The 20,595-nt window shown below is 43.5% G+C and overlaps 13 non-coding genes and 2 pseudogenes across 13 annotated transcripts; all 15 read right to left on the minus strand.

Annotated features, from left to right (window-relative positions):
• Nucleotides 1–243: 243 nt before the first annotated feature.
• Nucleotides 244–362, minus strand: LOC147265853 (5S ribosomal RNA). The gene has a single exon (XR_015112938.1). It is a non-coding gene; the product is annotated as a 5S ribosomal RNA (ribosomal RNA).
• Nucleotides 363–671: 309 nt separating this feature from the next.
• On the minus strand, nucleotides 672–790 carry LOC147265854 (5S ribosomal RNA). Its single transcript, XR_015113984.1, has one exon. It is a non-coding gene; the product is annotated as a 5S ribosomal RNA (ribosomal RNA).
• A 310-nt stretch (nucleotides 791–1,100) lies between these two features.
• LOC147265855 (5S ribosomal RNA) lies at nucleotides 1,101–1,219 on the minus strand. Its single transcript, XR_015113400.1, has one exon. It is a non-coding gene; the product is annotated as a 5S ribosomal RNA (ribosomal RNA).
• Nucleotides 1,220–1,528: 309 nt separating this feature from the next.
• On the minus strand, nucleotides 1,529–1,647 carry LOC147265856 (5S ribosomal RNA). Its single transcript, XR_015112688.1, has one exon. It is a non-coding gene; the product is annotated as a 5S ribosomal RNA (ribosomal RNA).
• A 6,974-nt stretch (nucleotides 1,648–8,621) lies between these two features.
• On the minus strand, nucleotides 8,622–8,740 carry LOC147265857 (5S ribosomal RNA). The gene has a single exon (XR_015114713.1). It is a non-coding gene; the product is annotated as a 5S ribosomal RNA (ribosomal RNA).
• A 309-nt stretch (nucleotides 8,741–9,049) lies between these two features.
• LOC147265858 (5S ribosomal RNA) lies at nucleotides 9,050–9,168 on the minus strand. Its single transcript, XR_015115336.1, has one exon. It is a non-coding gene; the product is annotated as a 5S ribosomal RNA (ribosomal RNA).
• Nucleotides 9,169–9,477: 309 nt separating this feature from the next.
• Nucleotides 9,478–9,596, minus strand: LOC147265859 (5S ribosomal RNA). The gene has a single exon (XR_015115215.1). It is a non-coding gene; the product is annotated as a 5S ribosomal RNA (ribosomal RNA).
• A 727-nt stretch (nucleotides 9,597–10,323) lies between these two features.
• LOC147265860 (5S ribosomal RNA) lies at nucleotides 10,324–10,432 on the minus strand (annotated as a pseudogene).
• Nucleotides 10,433–10,742: 310 nt separating this feature from the next.
• Nucleotides 10,743–10,861, minus strand: LOC147265861 (5S ribosomal RNA). Its single transcript, XR_015114908.1, has one exon. It is a non-coding gene; the product is annotated as a 5S ribosomal RNA (ribosomal RNA).
• A 310-nt stretch (nucleotides 10,862–11,171) lies between these two features.
• Nucleotides 11,172–11,290, minus strand: LOC147265862 (5S ribosomal RNA). The gene has a single exon (XR_015114363.1). It is a non-coding gene; the product is annotated as a 5S ribosomal RNA (ribosomal RNA).
• A 309-nt stretch (nucleotides 11,291–11,599) lies between these two features.
• LOC147265863 (5S ribosomal RNA) lies at nucleotides 11,600–11,718 on the minus strand. The gene has a single exon (XR_015115418.1). It is a non-coding gene; the product is annotated as a 5S ribosomal RNA (ribosomal RNA).
• A 728-nt stretch (nucleotides 11,719–12,446) lies between these two features.
• LOC147265864 (5S ribosomal RNA) lies at nucleotides 12,447–12,565 on the minus strand. Its single transcript, XR_015113985.1, has one exon. It is a non-coding gene; the product is annotated as a 5S ribosomal RNA (ribosomal RNA).
• A 310-nt stretch (nucleotides 12,566–12,875) lies between these two features.
• LOC147265865 (5S ribosomal RNA) lies at nucleotides 12,876–12,994 on the minus strand. The gene has a single exon (XR_015114190.1). It is a non-coding gene; the product is annotated as a 5S ribosomal RNA (ribosomal RNA).
• Nucleotides 12,995–13,303: 309 nt separating this feature from the next.
• LOC147265866 (5S ribosomal RNA) lies at nucleotides 13,304–13,422 on the minus strand. The gene has a single exon (XR_015115226.1). It is a non-coding gene; the product is annotated as a 5S ribosomal RNA (ribosomal RNA).
• A 727-nt stretch (nucleotides 13,423–14,149) lies between these two features.
• LOC147265867 (5S ribosomal RNA) lies at nucleotides 14,150–14,258 on the minus strand (annotated as a pseudogene).
• Between the last annotated feature and the right edge of the window lie 6,337 nt (nucleotides 14,259–20,595).

The raw sequence follows: 20,595 nt of genomic DNA on the forward strand, positions 1-20,595 counted from the left end.
TGTGCAACAGCCTCACGGTCTTTTTACACACCAAATAGTTGTCCTGTCAATACAAAGAAAAAAATGTTGATGTCATCTAGAGAAAAGTACTGCATCTGCAATCTGTCTACTTCAAATTACACACTGCATGACATTCCATTCGAAAGCTGTGGAGGGCACTTCAAGAAAAGGTGTGTGAGGGAAGCTCGCTCATGCTGGTCCCCAAACACTCAAAGCTGCCCTTTCCTCACAAAGAAATAAAAAAGCTTACAGCACCTGGTATTCCCAGGCGGTCTTCCATCCAAGTACTAACCAGGCCCGACCCTGCTTAGCTTCCGAGATCAGACGAGATCGGGCGTGTTCAGAGTGGTATGGCCATAAGCCTTTGACTCTGACACACATGGGCTCTATATCCATTTCACACAATTTACAACCTCAGAAAAAAAGTGATGCGCAACAGCCTCAGGGTCTTTTAACACGCCAAATACGTGTCCTGTCAATAAAAGAAAAGAATGTTGATGTCATCGAGAGAAAAGTACTGCATCTGCCATCTGTCTTCTTCAAATTAACCACTGCATGAAATTCCATTCCAAAGCTGCAGAGGGCGCTTCAAGAAAAGGTGTGTGAGGGAAGCTCGCTCATACTGGTCCCCAAAGACTCAAAGCGGCCCTTTCCTCACAATGAAACAAAAAAGCTTACAGCACCTGGTATTCCCAGGCGGTCTTCCATCCAAGTACTAACCAGGCCCGACCCTGCTAAGCTTCCGAGATCAGACGAGATCGGGCGTGTTCAGAGTGGTATGGCCGTAAGCCCTTGACTCTCACACACATGGGCTCTATATCCATTTCACTCACTTTACAACCTCAAAAAAAATGTGATGTGCAACAGCCTCACGGTCTTTTTACACACCAAATAGTTGTCCTGTCAATACAAAGAAAAAAATGTTGATGTCATCTAGAGAAAAGTACTGCATCTGCAATCTGTCTACTTCAAATTACACACTGCATGACATTCCATTCGAAAGCTGTGGAGGGCACTTCAAGAAAAGGTGTGTGAGGGAAGCTCGCTCATGCTGGTCCCCAAAGACTCAAAGCTGCCCTTTCCTCACAAAGGAATAAAAAAGCTTACAGCACCTGGTATTCCCAGGCGGTCTTCCATCCAAGTACTAACCAGGCCCGACCCTGCTTAGCTTCCGAGATCAGAAGGGATCGGGCGTGTTCAGAGTAGTATGGCCATAAGCCTTTGACTCTGACACACATGGGCTCTATATCCATTTCACACAATTTACAACCTCAGAAAAAAAGTGATGCGCAACAGCCTCAGGGTCTTTTCACACGCCAAATCGGTGTCCTGTCAATAAAAGAAAAGAATGTTGATGTCATCGAGAGAAAAGTACTGCATCTTCCTTCTGTCTACTTCAAATTAACCACTGCATGACATTCCATTCCAAAGCTGTGGAGGGCGCTTCAAGAAAAGGTGTGTGAGGGAAGCTCGCTCATGCTGGTCCCCAAACACTCAAAGCGGCCCTTTCCTCACAATGAAACAAAAAAGCTTACAGCACCTGGTATTCCCAGGCGGTCTCCCATCCAAGTACTAACCAGGCCCAACCCTGCTTAGCTTCCGAGATCAGACGAGATCGGGCGTGTTCAGAGTGGTATGGCCGTAAGCTCTTGACTCTCACACACATGGGCTCTATATCCATTTCACACACTTTACAACCTCAGAAAAAAAGTGATGCGCAACAGCCTCAGGGTCTTTTCACACGCCAAATCGGTGTCCTGTCAATAAAACAAAAGAATGTTGATGTCATCGAGAGAAAAGTACTGCATCTGCCATCTGTCTTCTTCAAATTAACCACTGCATGAAATTCCATTCCAAAGCTGCAGAGGGCCCTTCAAGAAAAGGTGTGTGAGGGAAGCTCGCTCATGCTGGTCCCCAAAGTCTCAAAGCGGCCCTTTCCTCACAATGAAACAAAAAAGCTTACAGCACCTGGTATTCCCAGGCGGTCTTCCATCCAAGTACTAACCAGGCCCGACCCTGCTAAGCTTCCGAGATCAGACGAGATCGGGCGTGTTTTTTTTTTTTTTGTCTTTTATTATCAAAAATACATCATACATTTTTACCAACTGTACATTCTTATTTACATGACAAAATTTAACAATTATATAAAAAATAAATTCCTTCAGGAAAGAAATCGTACCAAAAAAAACCCCCCACCCTTGATACACCTCGAACTTGATGAAAACACCATCAGAGTTTTTTTTTTTTTTTTTTTTTTTTTTTTTTTTTAATTAAGTTAAATTTAGACAAATAAACCAACACTATGTGCCTACAGCCACTGGAGCAATGCAGGTCATTCCAAAAAAATAAATAAATAAAAATTAAAGAGAGACAAAAAAAACTCATGGGACTAAAAAGAACAAATTCCTGTCGTGAAGTGTCACACACACAAATTTTTTTTTTTTTTTTTAAATGAAATTTTATCAAAATGAAATGTTAAACACACCAAAAACATAAACCACCCAATTTGCTCACCCCTTTATTAAATTTGAAAAATACTTTGCTTTATAAAAAAAAGAGACTACTTAGCTGGGAATTTGAAGAGAAAACATACCATTGTCAATCTTGTTTATTTCAATTTTGCCATTTGCTATGTTGAAAAATGTGTTTTTCCTGCAGAAAGTGTTTTCAAAAATATCCTTGTCCATGTCATGTAAGATTTGTAGGTGCGTCAAGAGTGTTGTGTAAAAAACCCCAAATATGTTTATTTTCTTCTTTTCATAGAGAACGTAGTTTCTAGTTGTCCATATGGATTTTTTTGCAAAAGTGAGTATGGTATTTATGAGAGTCCTGTTCTGATCCTTTTGTTTCAGTGTTGTACCAAAGAGAAAAGTCCATGTCCATAGTGTTTCATCTGTCAAACTGAAATTGCAGTGCTCTTGCAGTAGCATCCTTATGAAATTCCTGAATTTATCCGATTCCTTGCAGTTGATGAATAGATGCTCCTGGTCTTCCGGTTCTTTATTGCAGATTTGGCATGTCCTACTGTAGTTTTCCTTATTAATCTGGTGTAATTTGATTCCTGTGAAAATTCTCCTGTGTCTGATATTGAATTCTAGCTTGAAAGTATTGCTGTCCATGTAAGGTATGTTAAGGTTTTGCCAGATTTTTCCTATCGGTATTCCCTTGAATAATTGTGCCCAGTGTTTTTCTGCTTTTGGAGTGCGTTTAATTGAGTTAATCCCTATGGTGTACCAGTCCTTTGTTTTCACCTGTGACAGCTCTTTCCCTGTGTACTGTGTGACAAGCTCAAGCGGTGGGAGTTCGGGGTCTGCTCTCGATTTGTCCGTGATGATTAAGTTTCTCCACAGTGAGGTTATGTTTCTGTTGATTTTGTTACCTAGTCCATTTAGGTAATCCTTTCTGCACGGTGTCCCTGTTTTTTTGAGTTGCGTTGTGACTTTCCTGAGACTGAACAGACCCCTTTCCCCCACCACTTGACCGACCCTTGTTATATTATGTTGCTGAAGTGCCCTGCATTTAAGTGTCCTACCATTGTGTGTGAAAAAGGTGCTTTCGAGAAAAGGTAACTGCAGCACATGACTTTTCTGACTGCACTTAGGCCTGAGGTGGGGCAGGAATTTGCCCCATGCCTCTAGCACCTCCTGGTAGAACATCGGTAGCGAGCCATGGCTTTTCCCAGGAAGGAGGTGATAAAGAGGGAGTTTCTCCCCCTCCCCGTACTCAGCCAGGTAGCCCGCCATTGTGTCCTCCCAGGGGTACTGCCTGTTCCAATCGAGAAAATTTCTAACTAATTTGGCCCTGAGTGCATCTTTTTTTGCACTGATGTCAATTAGTCCTAATCCCCCCTCCCTTTTATTAGCAATTATCACCCGATGAGCGATCGAATTTCCCTTTCCCCTCCAAAGGAAGGAGGAGATCGCTTCATTGAGCGAATTTAGTGCCCACTGCGGTAGCTCACAGGCCCCCAAAACATGATTAATTTTTGACAGTATTAAGGCATTGATGACAATTACCTTTCCTCTCAGGCTTAAACCCCTACTTCTCCATAAATTAAGTGTATTTTCTACCTTTTTTACAAGTTCTCTCCACCCTAAGTCCCTGGCTTCCCCTTCATTTTTACCAATGTATACACCCAGTATTTTCCTGTATTCTTTAGTGCTAAAACCCCAATTATTTTTTAAACTATTTTTGCCGAATTCCATCATTTCTGACTTATTTCTGTTAACCTTAGCTCCTGATGCTTTTTCATATCTTTCTAGATGTTTTATAATATAATTTAAATTTTCTTCATTTTTAAACATTATATTGATATCATCCGCAAATTGTGCTATTTTAACGACTTTGTCTCTATATGTTTTTATACCTATAATATTTGTATCATTCATTATACTTAAAGCTAGTGGCTCAGCAACAATACTGTATAAAAGAGCTGAAAGCGGGCATCCTTGCCTTACCGATCTTTTTAATTTGATCTTTTCTGTTAGTTGTCCATTTATCTTTATTTGACTGTATGCGTTATCGTATAATAATTTAATCCATCTAATAAAGCCTTCACCGTATCCAAATCTTTTTAAAGTTTTATATAAGAAAAGATGTTCTACTCTGTCGAATGCTTTCTCCAAATCAATTCCGAGCAGATACCCCCCCTGTGCTGCCATTGTCCTGACGGTATCCTTTATTGTAAGGATCGTATCTATGATGTCTCTATCTGGTATGCCGTATGCCTGTGTATTACCAATAATGGTTCCTATTGTAAGTTTAAGCCTGTTTGCCAGTGTTTTGGTCAGTATCTTGTAATCTGTATTGAGTAAACTTATTGGTCTATAGTTTGTTATATCCTGTTTTGAACCTTTATTTTTGTAGATAAGTGAAATTATTCCTGCAGTGAATGTATTGGATGTTCTCTGTTCCCGTTCCATTGAGTGGTACAATGACAGCAACAGGGGAGCTATCTGCTCTTTGAAACAAATATAAAATTCTGCTGTTAAACCATCTACCCCTGGACTTTTGTTTTTATTTAAGCTATCTATTGCCGTCTTTATCTCATTAATAGTAATTTGTGCATCAGACCATTCCTTATCCTCCACTGAAATACTAGTTTGGATATTTGATAACAACTTGTCTACCTCTTCGCTATTGCTATATCCATTATCAAATAATTCTTTATAAAACTCTGTAGTTACTCTTAGTATATTTTCTTGATCGTCATATTCTTTTCCAGTTATATCGTTGATTTTTTCTATTATAGTTTTGTTTTGTTTTTGCTTTTCGAGCCCCAAAAAATATGCGGTGCATTTTTCTCCTTCTACTAAATTTTTAACTCTGCTTCTTATCATTGCACCTCTGCATTTTATTTTTTCTATGTTTCCTAGTTTTGCTTTATATAATTCATAGTTTTCTGTGTTTCTGTTAGGTTCTTTATCAAATAATGCTATTTCATGATTGATTAATTTTCTTAGTCGATTTTCTTCCAGCTCCTCTCTCCACTTTTTCTCTTTACTATAATTTATACTACTTCTTTTAATTCTTTGCTTTAGAATTTCCCACTTTTCTATAAAATTATTTTCTATTTTCATTTCTATTTTTGCATAATCAAGCAGTTTTGTGATTTTTTTAACGTAAGTTGAATCTGCCAGGAGGCTGGAGTTGAGGCACCAGGTACCTCCCCCCCTGAAACCTCCTGCAGCACCCAAGTAACACTCAATTGTTGCGTGATCACTCCATGCGTTATAATTATATTGTATTTTATTGATCTGTTTTGTTGCTTCAGGGGCCGCTATACATAAATCTATTCTGGCTTGTTTCATTTTTCCCTGCACAACCTGTCTTCTGGAGTACTCTTTCTTGAATGGGTTGTGAATTCTCCATACATCTGTCAAATTGTGAATATTCATTAAATTATATAGCTCAGTTCTGCTTGTGTCATTCTTGTATACATTGTTAATTGATATATCATCCTTAGTTAATGCGATATTGAAATCGCCTATTATTATGGTTCTATGATCTATCCATCTGCTTATACTATTTAGAAACATTTTCCTTTCCTTTTCACAGTTACTGGCATATATGTTAACAATTCTGTATGTTCTATTGTTTATGCAAACATCTATAATAAGTATTCTACCTTTCTTGTCATGATATATTAACTTGCTATTGGTACTTATAGTCTTTTTTACTAAAATAGCTACGCCACAAGATTTACTTGTGCCGTTGCTAAAAAAGACATCTCCTTCCCACATTTTGCTTGCTGCCGCCACGCTATCCCCTTCCCACCTTGTCTCCTGTAAGCAGAGAATGTCACACTTGCTTTTAAGTAAAATGGCGGTCATCCTGCCATAAGTGAGGAGTCCATTGACATTAAGGGAGTGCAGCAGAAACATGGTCAGACCAAAAAAACCTTTAAACAGCCAATTTTCCCTCAAGATTTTTTACCTCTCCCTCCTTCTTTCTTCTGTTTTTTCTTCATCGCAGCATCTTTTATTGAGGTGTGCTTTTTCCGAATATTTTTTATTGTGGCAAAGTCCATTTCCGAGTCACTGTTTGATCTACTCTGAGGAGGGAAGGTGGAGGGCACATTTGAGGTAGGTACCCTGGTGGATGTGGCTGCCGCCGGCTGCAATTCTCTTGGGGTATCCCCCACCTCCATTGATTCCAGGAGTTGAGAAGGCTCCGGCTCCTTTTCGGACCCGTTTCCTCCTCCATCCTTTCCTCTCTGCTGTGGGCCTGAGTCAGTGCTCATGTCATTCAGACTTGAACCAAGCCTTGTGCCTGGGCTCTGCACCACTTTAGGAGGGCTCTGGGTTCTCTGAGGGGCGTAACCCTCACCAGCAGCCTGCTTGGCGGCGCCACTACCCACCTCGTCATCTTCCTCCTCATCCTCCGTTCCTCCCTCACTTAAACCTTCCATCTCACTGTACAGCTCCTCAGATCCAGATTCCACCACAATATCCTCATCACTATAATTACAATTACATTCATCAATTTTGTTCCAACACACCTCACATTTCTGTATCTTATTAGGTTTCCTGTTGCACTCCCTTGCATAATGCCCCTGGACACCACACTTATGGCAGGAGAACTCAGGACAGTCCCTTAGGATGTGCCCCGGCTGGAGGCACATCCTACACACCCTAGCCTGCCTATCATGTATGACCCTGAAATATTCCGGTCCCATTGCTGTGTCAAACCGTGCTGAATAAGGCAGAGATTGGACTTTATCTGTAAACTTTACTTTGAGAAACCGCGTCCCATCAGCAATTTGCGTACCCGGCCACATCCTCCTCCTTATAGTTGATGCAGCTGAGACTCCCCACCCTTCTAGCTTTTGTAAAATTTCCTCATCTCTGATGTAAGCTGGTAAGCTTAAAAAAGAAACCATGAGTTCATCATTACACAGATCTTTGACATGCACTGTGTTGTCCCCAATTTTGAAACCATCTAGGATTCTCTTTCCCTTTGATGTGTGACATGGTAATTTCATATTTCTGCGGCCCTGTCGCCCTACAGGCTATTAAACCTCCACACAGTGCTCTTATGCATCTCATTAATTCGAGAACTGGGACTTCATCCTGCCCAGTTACCTCGACACTGACCGTCAGTTCTCTGTCATACTTGTGGTCGCCACCCGCAGATTTCGCCGCTCCATGTCGCTGCTGCAGCTGCCTTTCCCCACCAGACGCCGCATCTCTTTCCGCCGCCAATTCTCTCTCACTCTCCGTCGCCTCTCCAGTAGCTTCTCGCTGCCCAGGTCTTCTCGGAACCACGTCTTCAGCTCTGTTCTTCAGGCCACCAGCTCTCGTTGCCTGTGGACCGGCTCCAGCGCTCATCTCCTCTGAATCAGCCGCTGCTCGCCGTCTTTCCCCCGCTGTCGCTGCGGAAGCCGCTCTCGCATTTCCCTCCGGCAGTTTTCCTTCCGACTTCTTCATGTTTCGTTTCTGATTGTTTCTTTTAACAAGCAACCATTTTTCATTTTCTTCACCTGTTTGTGCGTTTATGTCAAGTCCGTTTTCCATGCTCGTAATCTGAAATCCGTTTGAAGAGTTCAAATCCATTTCGTCCGTCCGAAAGTTTTCCATTAGGAAAAAAAAAAACTCAAATTGACCTCCCCCGATCAGTATAAAAACTGTCGGGGGGAAAAAATGTTCACTCTAAAAACGAACCAAAAATGCACGGAAAATAAGGAAGAACAATGAAAAAGGCTGAAAAAAACGAAAGAAATGGGAAAAGCGGAGTCCGCGACCTCCGTGTGTCGTGCTGTCAGCGTACCGTCTGATTGGCGCATGCGTGTTCAGAGTGGTATGGCCGTAAGCCCTTGACTCTGACACACATGGGCTCTATATCCATTTCACACAATTTACAACCTCAGAAAAAAAGTGAAGCGCAACAGCCTCAGGGTCTTTTCACACGCCAAATAGGTGTCCTGTCAATAAAAGAAAATAATGTTGATGTCATCTAGAGAAAAGTACTGCATCTGCCATCTGTCTTCTTCAAATTAACCACTGCATGAAATTCCATTCCAAAGCTGCAGAGGGCACTTCAAGAAAAGGTGTGTGAGGGAAGCTCGCTCATGCTGGTCCCCAAAGTCTCAAAGCGGCCCTTTCCTCACAATGAAACAAAAAAGCTTACAGCACCTGGTATTCCCAGGCGGTCTTCCATCCAAGTACTAACCAGGCCCGACCCTGCTAAGCTTCCGAGATCAGACGAGATCGGGCGTGTTCAGAGTGATATGGCCGTAAGCCCTTGACTCTCACACACATGGGCTCTATATCCATTTCACACAATTTACAACCTCAGAAAAAAAGTGATGCGCAACAGCCTCACGGTCTTTTTACACACCAAATCGGTGTCCTGTCAATAAAAGAAAAGAATGTTGATGTAATCGAGAGAAAAGTACTGCATCTGCCATCTGTCTTCTTCAAATTAACCACTGCATGAAATTCCATTCCAAAGCTGCAGAGGGCGCTTCAAGAAAAGGTGTGTGAGGGAAGCTCGCTCATGCTGGTCCCCAAAGACTCAAAGCGGCCCTTTCCTCACAATGAAAAAAAAAAGCTTACAGCACCTGGTATTCCCAGGCGGTCTTCCATCCAAGTACTAACCAGGCCCGACCCTGCTAAGCTTCCGAGATCAGAAGAGATCGGGCGTGTTCAGAGTGGTATGGCCGTGAGCCCTTGACTCTGACACACATGGGCTCTATATCCATTTCACACACTTTACAACCTCAGAAAAAAAGTGATGCGCAACAGCCTCAGGGTCTTTTCACACGCCAAATACGTGTCCTGTCAATAAAAGAAAAGAATGTTGATGTCATCGAGAGAAAAGTACTGCATCTGCCATCTGTCTTCTTCAAATTAACCACTGCATGACATTCCATTCCAAAGCTGCGGAGGGCGCTTCAAGAAAAGGTGTGTGAGGGAAGCTCGCTCATGCTGGTCCCCAAAGACTCAAAGCTGCCCTTTCCTCACAAAGAAATAAAAAAGCTTACAGCACCTGGTATTCCCAGGCGGTCTTACATCCAAGTACTAACCAGGCCCGACCCTGCTTAGCTTCCGAGATCAGACGAGATCGGGCATGTTCAGAGTGGTATGGCCGTAAACCCTTGACTCTGACACACATGGGCTCTATATCCATTTCACACAATTTACAACCTCAGAAAAAAAGTGATGCGCAACAGCCTCAGGGTCTTTTCACACGCCAAATCGGTGTCCTGTCAATAAAAGAAAAGAATGTTGATGTCATCGAGACAAAAGTACTGCATCTGCCATCTGTCTACTTCAAATTAACCACTGCATGACATTCCATTCCAAAGCTGTGGAGGGCGCTTCAAGAAAAGGTGTGTGAGGGAAGCTCGCTCATGCTGGTCCCCAAACACTCAAAGCGGCCCTTTCCTCACAATGAAACCAAAAAGCTTACAGCAACTGGTATTTCCAGGCGGTCTCCCATCCAAGTACTATCCAGGACCGAACCTGCTTAGTTTCCGCGATCAGACGAGTTCAGAATGGTATGGCCGTAAGCCCCTGACTCTGACACACATGGGCTCTATATCCATTTCACACACTTTACAACCTCAGAAAAAAAGTGATGCGCAACAGCCTCACGGTCTTTTCACACGCCAAATACGTGTCCTGTCAATAAAAGAAAAGAATGTTGATGTCATCGAGAGAAAAGTACTGCATCTGCCATCTGTCTACTTCAAATTAACCACTGCATGACATTCCATTCCAAAGCTGCAGAGGGCGCTTCAAGAAAAGGTGTGTGAGGGAAGCTCGCTCATGCTGGTCCCCAAAGACTCAAAGCGGCCCTTTCCTCACAAAGAAATAAAAAAGCTTACAGCACCTGGTATTCCCAGGCGGTCTTCCATCCAAGTACTAACCAGTCCCGACCCTGCTTAGCTTCCGAGATCCGGCGTGTTCAGAGTGGTATGGCCGTAAGCCCTTGACTCTCACACACATGGGCTCTATATCCATTTCACTCACTTTACAACCTCAAAAAAAATGTGATGTGCAACAGCCTCACGGTCTTTTTACACACCAAATAGGTGTCCTGTCAATACAAAGAAAAAAATGTTGATGTCATCTAGAGAAAAGTACTGCATCTGCAATCTGTCTACTTCAAATTACACACTGCATGACATTCCATTCGAAAGCTGTGGAGGGCACTTCAAGAAAAGGTGTGTGAGGGAAGCTCGCTCATGCTGGTCCCCAAAGACTCAAAGCTGCCCTTTCCTCACAAAGAAATAAAAAAGCTTACAGCACCTGGTATTCCCAGGCGGTCTTCCATCCAAGTACTAAACAGGCCCGACCCTGCTTAGCTTCCGAGATCAGACGAGATCGGGCGTGTTCAGAGTGGTATGGCCAAAAGCCTTTGACTCTGACACACATGGGCTCTATATCCATTTCACACAATTTACAACCTCAGAAAAAAAGTGATGCGCAACAGCCTCACAGTCTTTTTACACACCAAATAGTTGTCCTGTCAATACAAAGAAAAGAATGTTGATGTCATCTAGAGAAAAGTACTGCATCTGCAATCTGTCTACTTCAAATTACACACTGCATGACATTCCATCCGAAAGCTGTGTAGGGCGCTTCAAGAAAAGGTGTGTGAGGGAAGCTCGCTCATGCTGGTCCCCAAACACTCAAAGCTGCCCTTTCCTCACAAAGAAATAAAAAAGCTTACAGCACCTGGTATTCCCAGGCGGTCTTCCATCCAAGTACTAACCAGGCCCGACCCTGCTTGGCTTCCGAGATCAGACGAGATCGGGCGTGTTCAGAGTAGTATGGCCATAAGCCTTTGACTCTGACACACATGGGCTCTATATCCATTTCACACAATTTACAACCTCAGAAAAAAAGTGATGCGCAACAGCCTCAGGGTCTTTTCACACGCCAAATCGGTGTCCTGTCAATAAAAGAAAAGAATGTTGATGTCATCTAGAGAAAAGTACTGCATCTGCCATCTGTCTACTTCAAATTAACCACTGCATGACATTCCATTCCAAAGCTGCAGAGGGCGCTTCAAGAAAAGGTGTGTGAGGGAAGCTCGCTCATGCTGGTCCCCAAACACTCAAAGCTGCCCTTTCCTTACAATGAAACAAAAAAGCTTACAGCACCTGGTATTCCCAGGCGGTCTCCCATCCAAGTACTAACCAGGCCCGACACTGCTTAGCTTCCGAGATCAGACGAGATCGGGCGTGTTCAGAGTGGTATGGCCGTAAGCCCTTGACTCTTACACACATGGGCTCTATATCCATTTCACTCACTTTACAACCTCAGAAAAAAAGTGAAGCGCAACAGCCTCAGGGTCTTTTCACACGCCAAATAGGTGTACTGTCAATAAAAGAAAAGAATGTTGATGTCATCTAGAGAAAAGTACTGCATCTGCCATCTGTCTACTTCAAATTAACCACTGCATGACATTCCATTCCAAAGCTGTGGAGGGCGCTTCAAGAAAAGGTGTGTGAGGGAAGCTCGCTCATGCTGGTCCCCAAACACTCAAAGCTGCCCTTTCCTCACAATGAAACCAAAAAGCTTACAGCAACTGGTATTTCCAGGCGGTCTCCCATCCAAGTACTAACCAAGCCCAACCCTGCTTAGTTTCCGCGATCAGACAAGTTCAGAATGGTATGGCCGTAAGCCCCTGACTCTGACACACATGGGCTCTATATCCATTTCACTCACTTTACAACCTCAGAAAAAAAGTGATGCGCAACAGCCTCAGGGTCTTTTCACACGTCAAATAGGTGTCCTGTCAATACAAAGAAAAGAATGTTGATGTCATCGAGAGAAAAGTACTGCATCTGCCATCTGTCTTCTTCAAATTAACCACTCCATGAAATTCCATTCCAAAGCTGCAGAGGGCGCTTCAAGAAAAGGTGTGTGAGGGAAGCTCGCTCATACTGGTCCCCAAAGACTCAAAGCGGCCCTTTCCTCACAATGAAACAAAAAAGCTTACAGCACCTGGTATTCCCAGGCGGTCTTCCATCCAAGTACTAACCAGGCCCGACCCTGCTAAGCTTCCGAGATCAGACGAGATCGGGCGTGTTCAGAGTGGTATGGCCGTAAGCCCTTGACTCTCAGACACATGGGCTCCATATCCATTTCACTCACTTTACAACCTCAAAAAAAATGTGATGTGCAACAGCCTCACGGTCTTTTTACACACCAAATAGTTGTCCTGTCAATACAAAGAAAAGAATGTTGATGTCATCTAGAGAAAAGTACTGCATCTGCCATCTGTCTACTTCAAATTAACCACTGCATGACATTCCATTCCAAAGCTGCAGAGGGCGCTTCAAGAAAAGTTGTGTGAGGGAAGCTCGCTCATGCTGGTCCCCAAACACTCAAAGCTGCCCTTTCCTCACAATGAAACAAAAAAGCTTACAGCACCTGGTATTCCCAGGCCGTCTCCCATCCAAGTACTAACCAGGCCCGACCCTGCTTAGCTTCCGAGATCAGAAGAGATCGGGCGTGTTCAGAGTGGTATGGCCGTAAGCCCTTGACTCTGACACACATGGGCTCTATATCCATTTCACACACTTTACAACCTCAGAAAAAAAGTGATGCGCAACAGCCTCAGGGTCTTTTCACACGCCAAATACGTGTCCTGTCAATAAAAGAAAAGAATGTTGATGTCATCGAGAGAAAAGTACTGCATCTGCCATCTGTCTTCTTCAAATTAACCACTGCATGACATTCCATTCCAAAGCTGCGGAGGGCGCTTCAAGAAAAGGTGTGTGAGGGAAGCTCGCTCATGCTGGTCCCCAAAGACTCAAAGCTGCCCTTTCCTCACAAAGAAATAAAAAAGCTTACAGCACCTGGTATTCCGAGGCGGTCTTACATCCAAGTACTAACCAGGCCCGACCCTGCTTAGCTTCCGAGATCAGACGAGATCGGGCGTGTTCAGAGTGGTATGGCCGTAAGCCCTTGACTCTGACACACATGGGCTCTATATCCATTTCACACAATTTACAACCTCAGAAAAAAAGTGATGCGCAACAGCCTCAGGGTCTTTTCACACGCCAAATCGGTGTCCTGTCAATAAAAGAAAAGAATGTTGATGTCATCGAGACAAAAGTACTGCATCTGCCATCTGTCTACTTCAAATTAACCACTGCATGACATTCCATTCCAAAGCTGTGGAGGGCGCTTCAAGAAAAGGTGTGTGAGGGAAGCTCGCTCATGCTGGTCCCCAAACACTCAAAGCGGCCCTTTCCTCACAATGAAACCAAAAAGCTTACAGCAACTGGTATTTCCAGGCGGTCTCCCATCCAAGTACTATCCAGGCCCGAACCTGCTTAGTTTCCGCGATCAGACGAGTTCAGAATGGTATGGCCGTAAGCCCCTGACTCTGACACACATGGGCTCTATATCCATTTCACACACTTTACAACCTCAGAAAAAAAGTGATGCGCAACAGCCTCACGGTCTTTTCACACGCCAAATACGTGTCCTGTCAATAAAAGAAAAGAATGTTGATGTCATCGAGAGAAAAGTACTGCATCTGCCATCTGTCTTATTCAAATTAACCACTGCATGACATTCCATTCCAAAGCTGCGGAGGGCGCTTCAAGAAAAGGTGTGTGAGGGAAGCTCGCTCATGCTGGTCCCCAAAGACTCAAAGCGGCCCTTTCCTCACAAAGAAACAAAAAAGCTTACAGCATCTGGTATTCCCAGGCGGTCTTCCATCCAAGTACTAACCAGTCCCGACCCTGCTTAGCTTCCGAGATCCGGCGTGTTCAGAGTGGTAAGGCCGTAAGCCCTTGACTCTGACATACATGGGCTCTATATCCATTTCACTCACTTTACAACCTCAGAAAAAACGTGATGCGCAACAGCCTCAAGGACTTTTCACACGCCAAATAGGTGTCCTGTCAATATAAAGAAAAGAATGTTGATGTCATCTAGAGAAAAGTACTGCATCTGCCATCTGTCTTCTTCAAATTACACGCTGCATGACATTCAATTTCAAAGCTGCGGAAAGGCGCTTCAAGAAGAAGTGCGTGAGGGAAGCTCGCTCATGCTGGTCCCCAAAGACTCAAAGCTGCCCTTTCCTCAAGCTGAAGTTGAAAGAATTGCAAATTAATCCTTCACAGGTACTTGTTCACAGAGATGGATGAAATAAAAATTGAATATATTCTAGTATTATAAAAATACAATGAACTAAATTATTAACAATGAGTAAGAGGATTTTCAAAACAAAACAAACAGTGTCTTTCTTGGTTCTGAACTTTTGTTTCACTGAAAATAAAAATCTTTTTTAGTTAGATAGTTTCACATAAAATACCCTCAAGTCATCCTTTACACCTCAATTGTAAGGAAAAAAAGTTTCCTCTACAAAAGATAACCCTTTTGTTTTTTTTAAATATACATCATATTTAATCCCTTTCAGAATCCTTAAGTTACCTTCTAAAACGGTATTCTTTAATTTACAACAACTAAAACTCAATATTTTACCTGTGGGCACACACACATTCATATGAAACACCTTAAATTAAATTTTTACCTGTTTCAGGCCTGTTTATTGAAGCTCGTGTGCGGTCGGGGCTTCACAACTGTAATGGCCGCTTCACTCGCAGCTGAGCACACAATAAAAGCAAGTGCATGTGTATGTTAGTCCTCAAAAATCCAGGGTTTTATTAGAAGGGGGAGAACGGGAATGGAGGATGAGAGTCTGAATGGTAATGGCAATGGCGGTGGAAGTCACAATCCAAACACTCACACGCAATGGCGGGACAGCGAAAGTCACGAAGAAGAAAACACAGCAGGACAGGGCACAGCAGAACAGCAGAGCCATCGGATGGAAACCCGTCTCTCTCGCTCCAATGTCCGTCTCCTTCAAGCATATTATCTTAATTTAGCCACAATTATCAAACATTATCTCGTGTCGAATTCGCATTACCTTTACTTTCGCTCCAAAAATATTACAACGCTAAAGCTACGATCTGCTGGCACATTAGCACGGAATGCTATCCCTAGCTAGCACGTCGCTAACCATGTACACATCCAGTCTCTTTTCACAGGCATAAATATTCACCTCTCGAAGGTCACACAGAAGTTTACATCAGGACCACCAGTCGTCGACCTCCAAAATAAACTTAAATGCTCTCCACACAAACGATGCCTCCCCTCTTAACTCTCTGATCATTGCCTCTGTTTCTCTCCCCATGCGCGCTAACTACTCACCTCACAAACCTGCGCCACTAGTCCCACCCCTTACACAGTAACTTTCCTCTCATTGGCTTTTGCGGTCTTAATACACCCAAAGATAAGACAGGAATGAAATGATTGACAGGTAACAATTGAGGTTACATATAAACACGGCTTCTTCCCCTCTCCTTATTCTCAGATCACTGATCTTTTACAGACTCAGAGAACTTAAAGACCTTCATATGAATTTATTTTTTAACTGTAAATAGTTTTACTTTTTAAATGTTACATATTATATTTATGCTTTTAACCTGCTCACATTATAACCAATTTTAAAGATCATGAACTCTATTTATTTTTGAACTTTTTAACACATCTTTTTATGCTTTTTATGCGATGTAATTTATTTGATTTTTGTACAGGGCTACGTGTTGTATGATAACAAGAGTGTATATTGTTTACAATGTGTTACAGTCAATGGGTGGCACGGTGGTACCGTGGTTAACAGTGTCGCCTCAAAGCAAGTTCAAGTCCTGGCTCGAGCACAGGTTCTTTCTGTGTGGTGTGTGCATTTTCTCTCCGTGCCTGCGTGGGTATTCTGTCTGCAATGGACTGGCTACCTGTCCAGGGTGAAACCTGCCTCTCACCTGAAAGCCACTGGGAAAGGCTCCAGCCTCCCCCTGCAACCCTTAACAGAAATAAGCTGGGATGCATGGAAGTATAGAAAGCGGATACAATGAAGCGCATACAAATTTTTCGAATGCATGAAAAAGTCTCACCTTTTGTTTTTTTCATATTGGTTAGTTTGGAAGCATGGAATTTCTGACAAAGCCTAAGTTTGTATTGTTTATTCACTGATTTTTCTGACAATTTACAAACAAAGCTTTCAAAACTGAGAGGACAAGCAGTGGTGTTTAAGATCAACACCCAACATGGGGCTTGAACCAACAACCCTGAGACTAAGAGTCTCATGCTCGACTGACTGAGCTAATCAGGTTACGTCAGTGTAAGTCCCATAGCATGAAGCGGTCAGAGTGAGAGACTCACAGTCCTGTGAGTGATCACCCACCCATCTATCCATCCATCCATCCATCCATCCATCCGTCCATCCATCCATCCATTTTTCCGCTTATCCTGTTAAGGGTCACAGGGTGGGGCTGGAGCCTATCCCAGAGGGGACATTACCTTGGACAGGTCAGTGGTCCATCGCAGTCCACCGCAGCCAACAAATATTGACAGACAACCATTCACACTCACAGCCATACCTACGGTCAATTTAGAGTTGCATTTCCATTTGCATGTCTTTGGACTGTGGAAGGAAGCTGGAGTACCTGGAGAGAACCAGCACAGGGAAAACATGCAGACACTCTCAGGATTTATTCCAATGAAGTGCCTAAAAAAGGAGTGTTGGAACTCACTCAGATGAATGAGACATTATAAGCCATCAAATATATACATGTAGATATAGTGTTGGAGATCCAAGAAAACAGGGAGAAAAGAGAAGAGAAGAAGAAGAAGAAAAAAACAGCTTCTTTGACCAGATAACATAGTTGTCTATTTCAATGTTTGAGGTCTGAAAAAATAACTGATTAACTGTGAAATGTGATGGACAGGCAAGTACTTACTAGGATCAGGGCAGCTGGAAAATAGGCTCCTGCATCTGTAGGCAATATCAGAGACAAAGAAAAATCAACACAAATGAGCAGTCACTTGAACGATGCTAAAACCACTCTTTTTTAAACAAATACAACCACAGCTTCTGATCTATGGCCTTAAGTACACTGTAATCATGCCATCAGACAGACTCATGCCAGAGCAGTAGCCTAGCACAAGATGGAGGAACGTAATTGCATGTAAACACAGTCAGTGTGCACTCATCTTAATATGAACCGACTTAACTGTTGTGTGACACGTATATTGTGTGTACTGTAAAATGGTTCAGACTATCAGAAAGCTTCATGAATTCACAGGCAAAATACAGATGTCGCACACATTAATTTGTGGAGGCTCGAGATGTAAAAAGTAAAGTCAACTCTCTGTGTTTTTTGGATTAATTTGCAAGCATTTTCAACATTTTGGCAAGCTGCTAAATCTGGCTAGCATGATGTGCACCGAGTGTAATTATCAATGCAAATGTGGCAGGATGAGAGGTCCCATCCTAGCAGTGAGACTGGTTGGTGATGCCTGACTTGGCTTGTCCCATCATTAGCCAACCAGTGTGTGGCGCTGCTCTATAAATAGGGGCAGCATCTACCTGGTCAATCTCTTGCTCTTGGGGTCCGGGGTCCTCCCACTTCCTGGTCACCTCGCTTCCGCCTCTGATCGCCTCACGTCTGCCTTCTCGCCAACGTCTGTGTTGGTATGTAGCAGTAGCTCCCTGTAGCTCGTGTTGCATGCTGATCATGCACGTTTTTCATATTCACGTGTTTAATTGTAGGCGTCCGGCTTTTGGGACACGGGCCCTTAATCGCCGCGAGTGGGGAAACACCCCCCCCCCCGATCTGACGTGCAGAGGCTGTTTGCCACAGCATACTAGCTGTGAAACCCTTTGCTCTGCATGCGTGCGATCTACACCTGATTGGCACAGCTGGTGAGCCGTGACACTGAGGAAGAACTAGCTGCTGCTTTGCTACCGGGCGCTGTCTTGCCGGACTATCCTGCTTTGCTAGATGCTCCTGCTTTGCTCTGGCTGCTGTTTTGCTACAGACTACCCTGCTTTGCTCTGGCTACTGTTTGGCTACAGACTACCCTGCTTTGCTGTGGCTGCTGTTTTGCTACAGACTACCCTGCTTTGCTCTGGCTGCTGTTTGCTACAGACTACCCTGCTTTGCTCTGGCTACTGTTTGGCTACAGACTACCCTGCTTTGCTCTGGCTGCTGTTTGCTACAGACTACCCTGCTTTGCTCTGGCTACTGTTTGGCTACAGACTACCCTGCTTTGCTCTGGCTACTGTTTGGCTACAGACTACCCTGCTTTGCTGTGGCTGCTGTTTTGCTACAGACTACCCTGCTTTGCTGTGGCTGCTGTTTGCTACAGACTACCCTGCTTTGCTCTGGCTACTGTTTGGCTACAGACTACCCTGCTTTGCTCTGGCTGTTTTGCTACAGACTACCCTGCTTTGCTCTGGCTGTTTTGTTACAGACTACCCTGCTTTGCTCTGGCTGTTTTGCTACAGACTACCCTGCTTTGCTCTGGCTGTTTTGCTGCAGACTATCCTACTTTGCTTCTGGCTGTTTTGCTGCAGACTATCCTGCTTTGCTTCTGGCTGTTTTGCTGCAGATTTTCCTGCTTTGCTCTGGCTGTTTTGTTACAGACTACCCTGCTTTGCTCTGGCTGTTTTGCTGCAGACTATCCTGCTTTGCTCTGGCTGTTTTGCTACAGACTACCCTGCTTTGCTCTGGCTGTTTTGCTACAGACTACCCTGCTTTTCTCAGGCTGTTTTGCTACAGACTACCCTGCTTTGCTCTGGCTGTTTTGCTGCAGACTATCCTGCTTTGCTCTGGCTGTTTTGTTAAAGACTACCCTGCTTTGCTCTGGCTGTTTTGTTAAAGACTACCCTGCTTTGCTCTGGCTGCTGTTTTGCTACAGACTACCCTGCTTTGCTCTGGCTGCTGTTTTGCTACAGACTACCCTGCTTTGCTCTGGCTACTGTCTTGCTACAGACTACCCTGCTTTGTTACAGGCTCCTGCTCTATTAGCCTGCTCTGCTCCTAGCCTGTTCTGCGACCTACTGGCCATCTACACATGTTTTGCTTGTTTGTTTGTTAACTGTTTACTGTGTTCACTGGAGTGCTCTACTTCTGTGTTAACGAAGTGGAATCCGCTGTGTGTTGAACTGGAGGATGTTTCAGTAATTCACCTTGTTTAACCAGAGTCTGCCAGATCCTGATGTCCACCGTGTGGCGCCACTAAACTGTACTTCATGGTGCTCTGAAGGCTTGGATCTGCATTGTTTCCCATTCCTCCGCTTGGGCTTCAGGGTGCAGCAAGCTGCTGGACGGCTATCTGTTAGCTCCCTGGTCTAGCAATGGAGAAATGAACTCATTTCTGGTTATTTTGGATTGTATTATTTTTCCTTGCTAATTTGTGTTTAATAATTAAATCTTGTTTCTCAAATTAATTTGTAAATTGTGGTTTGAGTTTGTTTTTTTTTTTAGTTTTGGAGTTAAATTATAATTCTTGTCAGTTCGTTTCAGGTACTGGAAGCTCACGGTCCTGGCGGCGCTTTGCCTCTTGTGTGCTGTGCACCCCTGTTTTGCTTTAATCATGTGTTTTTTAAATGTGATGTCCCAATTGATCAGGGTGTCTTCTGCCTTGGGATCCCTCACCCCCACTGGTAAGCTCCAGACTTGTTTAGATTTATTCTTGTTTTCTTTTTAATCTGCTGGCCTGTTTACAATAAAATATTTTTGTCATGGAACCACGTCTCCTGCCAATTAGTAAATGAACCTGTGAGTGCCTTTTGGTCGGTACGTTAACTATTTCCTTGGGCAAAATTCCCAAGGTGCCGTTGTCCGGCTTTGGTCACTATTATATTTTAATAAGTGCTCCCCCCACTCGTGTGTGTCGCCACACAAACTGGAAACTTCACTTAGCCTCCACTGGCCTACAGACTTTGCGCCAGTGTCTACAATAAATGCAATCGCTACTCACAAATGACTGTGATTGAGATGGATGACGAAAACCAAGGCTCTGGCCTCACATGTACAGCTCAGGAGATTCTCCTTCCGTCCATAAGGCAAAGATACTGCATGATACTGTTGATTTATTTACAGTGAAGTACTGTATTTTAGCATTACAGCATAGTTCTGTTAAACAGTCATGGGGTGTAATTTAACAGATTCCTATTAGAATTAACGGCAAAGTACTTTATTTTTATAAACAGGGTGATACTGTTGAAATCTTGTAGTACACTGCAAGCAATTGCTGTAAATGTACAAGTCCCACA

Source organism: Aulostomus chinensis, chromosome 4 (assembly GCF_037954235.1).
Source record: "Aulostomus chinensis isolate RoL2024-O1b breed Wild chromosome 4, RoL_Achi_v1.0, whole genome shotgun sequence".
Classification (NCBI taxonomy): Eukaryota; Metazoa; Chordata; class Actinopteri; order Syngnathiformes; family Aulostomidae; genus Aulostomus; species Aulostomus chinensis.